Genomic DNA, 3,533 nt, shown 5'->3' with positions numbered 1-3,533 from the left:
TTTTTTAAAAAGTGTTTTGTTGTTGTCGTTATCACCAGCAGAGTGCTTTAAACCTCACAGAAGGCTTCGGCTGTTTGAAAGAGTCAGCCCACACGAGGGGGAAAACTTTATTAGCAACAGCTCAATGAACGGAAGCCTGTAGGTAAAGTTGTCACCATCAGTTTTGAGTTGTGTATAATTCAAACCAAATATTTAATTAAAAAATGTAATTTTAAAGCTACAAACACATCAGAACAAACATCGTTAGTTTTTTTATTGTATTATTTTCTTTCGCTCATTTTTATTTGAGCCAGTGAAACTTTTCAGGTTGGACCTGGCAGCAGGTTAGTAACATGATTAGGCACAAAAAGAGGTCATTCCAGAGAGACTGAAGATAGAGAAGAGGGTTCACTACTCTCAGACTTGTGTGTTCAGAATGGGTGAAACATTTAGGAACAACATTGCCAAGAATCTGGGAAAATCTTTGTAGTCAGTCTAGGTCAAATATGATGATTATCCAACTTGTTATCAGTGCATAGTTCAAAAGAAAGCATCTGTAAAGCTGTGGGAGTGTCCAACTCCAGGCCTCGAGGGCCGGTGTCCAGCAGCTTTCATATGTGTCCTTGATCCAACACAGCTGATTCAAATGGTTAAATGGCCTCCTCAGCATGTCTTGAAGTTCTCCAGAGGCTGGTAATGAACTAATCATGTGATTCGGGTGTGTTGACCCAGGGTGAGATCTAAAACCTGCAGGACACCGGCCCTCGAGGCCTGGAGTTCCCCACCCCTGGATTAGAGCATTCTTCCAAACTCTTCAGGAGAGTTCCTTAAATATCTGATCCCACAGAGGAAATGATTGTGTTGCAGCAGTAGGATAAAAAAATAAATAACAGAGTTAAATTAAAGTTCCACAGGCACATGGGGAAGGCCATAAGCTGTCAGATCTTTATTTATAAAACAGGATAAAAAGAAAATAAATACAAGGTTAAGATAAAGAAAAGTAAGACTGACACTGGGCAATAAAGACGTGCAGACTGCATTCAAAAATACAGAAATATAAATATGGAGCAGGTCTGTGGACCTGTCACAGAAAGGCTCTGCTGTCTGTGTGGTGTGGAGCGTGTAAAGCAGGGGTGGGGAACTCCAGGCCTCCAGTGCCGGTGTCCTGCAGGTTTTAGATCGCACCCTGGGTCAACACACCTGAATCAAATGATTAGTTCATTACCAGGCCTCTGGAGAACTTCAAGAAATGCTGAGGAGTCATTTAGCCCTTTAAATCAGCTGTGATGAATCATGGACACATCTAAAACCTCCAGGACACCGGCACTCGAGGCCTGGGGTTGCCTACCCCTGGTGTAAAGTTTGGTGACTTCTGTCTCTTACTGACTGACACGCCTCCAGATTCTGACCAATGATGGTTCGTGTCTTATGAAGCAGCTTGTTAATACACCATGGCTCCACGATTCAGGTGGTAAACTGACAACAAACGAGGCCTTGAACTGTTGAGGAGCCCAAATGCTAAAAAAAGATCCTGTGATTAATGAGAAGATAGAATAACTGGGGCAGTGTCCGACCAGCACACCAGACTCAATGTAGGCCACAAAATACAAGACAAATTAGGAGAACAATGAGTCGCCTGGACTGGATCTCAACGTCACTGACAGAAGAGCCAAAGTATTTGTGGCTTTGGATGCTGATGGTAATGAAAACAAACAGCTTCAAAATAAATTGGAGACACAACTAAAACCAATAACTTGGCTACATTTGCACTTTTCTTCTGTGGTACAAACTGTTGTTACTGAGATCCAACACAGTATGCTTATCATTTTTATGCTTACTGTGATCTTTGTCACTGATCAATGTGAACTGGGTCTTTTTTCATTTGTCCTCACTGGTTGTTTTTCTCTCTCACATCTGAGTTTTTCCAGTCACGAGGTTAACTGATGATCCCTGGGACCAGCGGAAGACTCGGCATAGCTTCCAGATTTCTGTACTTTTGTATTCAAGAGTAATGCAATCCCTGTGCCTCACTTTCTGTGTCTGCTTTTTGTTGTATAATAGGATCATACATATTGTATTATATAACAAAGTAGCTCAAGGCGACTGTGCGCCACATGACCAGATTTCTCCTGATGAAGCCACAGACTGCAGCTTGGAAGCAGGTGTGGATCACCCATCTGATCTTTGTGATTTAACCTGAAGCCAGTGGTTTTGTCCCAAGGCAGCAGCAAAATTGAGATAAATAAAAATCAAATGATGTCAATAGAGTTTAAATGTATGCCTGTTCCCCACAGACAACAGCTGAATCTTGAGACTATGTAAGACAGGGATAACAATTTAATTTTACACAATGGGTCACATGTAGCCTTTAAGTGAGCTGGACCAGTGACACTTTGCTTTCTGTCACTGTACAAACTGCACATCGAATTCATGAGATATCTTAACTGAGGTTTCAACTGCGTGTCTTGTTATTTTTTATTTGATGAAGGACTGCTGCTGCAGCAAATGACTGAAACTTGTCAACATGACTCTATGAGCAAAAGTCTACCTGCCTCTATGCCCACATAGAGGTAGTTCAACTCCATATGAATAGACTGGTTCTTATATAGCACCTTTCTAACTGAGTACTCATAGCACTTTACACAAATTGCCTCATTCACCCATTCATACACTGTTCATGTACTCTTTTTCTATGCTTCTCCTACACAAATTCTATCACATTCATGCAAGCAGCTTGGGGTTAGTATCTTGCCCAAGGATATTTTTCACACAGGCTAAAGCAACCTTCCAAATTAGTAGGTGACCTGCTCTACCTCCTGAGCCACAGCCACCCCAAGTAAGCATTACAGTAACAAAACAAGCATTTTAATACTGAAACTTTTGACAAAGAATACTTCTAAAAGCGAGAACAGCTTTTCATACTGTACACGTTTCTGCCTATATTTAGAAGAGTTATCCTACTACTTAGTGTTAAGATAAGATAAGATAAGATAAGATAACCTTTATTAGTCCCACACGTGGGAAATTTGTTTTGTCACAGCAGGAAGTGGACAGTGCAAAAGTTATGAGGCAAAAATTAGAATACAATAAGAATAAATACAGTACACAACTGTACAGAATAGAATAAAATACTATATACAGTAGAATACAATAAAATAAATATACAATAAGATAAAAATAGAATACAAATACAAATACTATATACAACTGAGTAAAAATACAACGATGACAGAAAGGATTATTGCACTTAGTATTATTGCATATGTATGGATGTGTGTGCTTGATCAGTTAAAGTCTTTATTATGGAGTCTGACAGCAGTGGGGAGGAAAGACCTGCGAAATCTCTCCGTCCCACACCGTGGGTGCCGCAGTCTCCCACTGAAGGAGCTGCTCAGTGCTGTCACAGTCTGCTGCATGGGGTGGGAGATGTTGTATGTATAATAACAATAATAATAATAATAATAATGATGATTATAATAAATTATGACAGTAGGTGACGATATGCTTCGTTAATATTTGAAACTAGAGAAGAAGAAGAACTTCCGGGAGGGATG

The sequence above is a fragment of the Aulonocara stuartgranti genome (genome assembly GCF_965226115.1).
Source record: "Aulonocara stuartgranti genome assembly, chromosome: 7".
Classification (NCBI taxonomy): Eukaryota; Metazoa; Chordata; class Actinopteri; order Cichliformes; family Cichlidae; genus Aulonocara; species Aulonocara stuartgranti.
Note: the sequence above shows the minus strand (reverse complement) of the source record.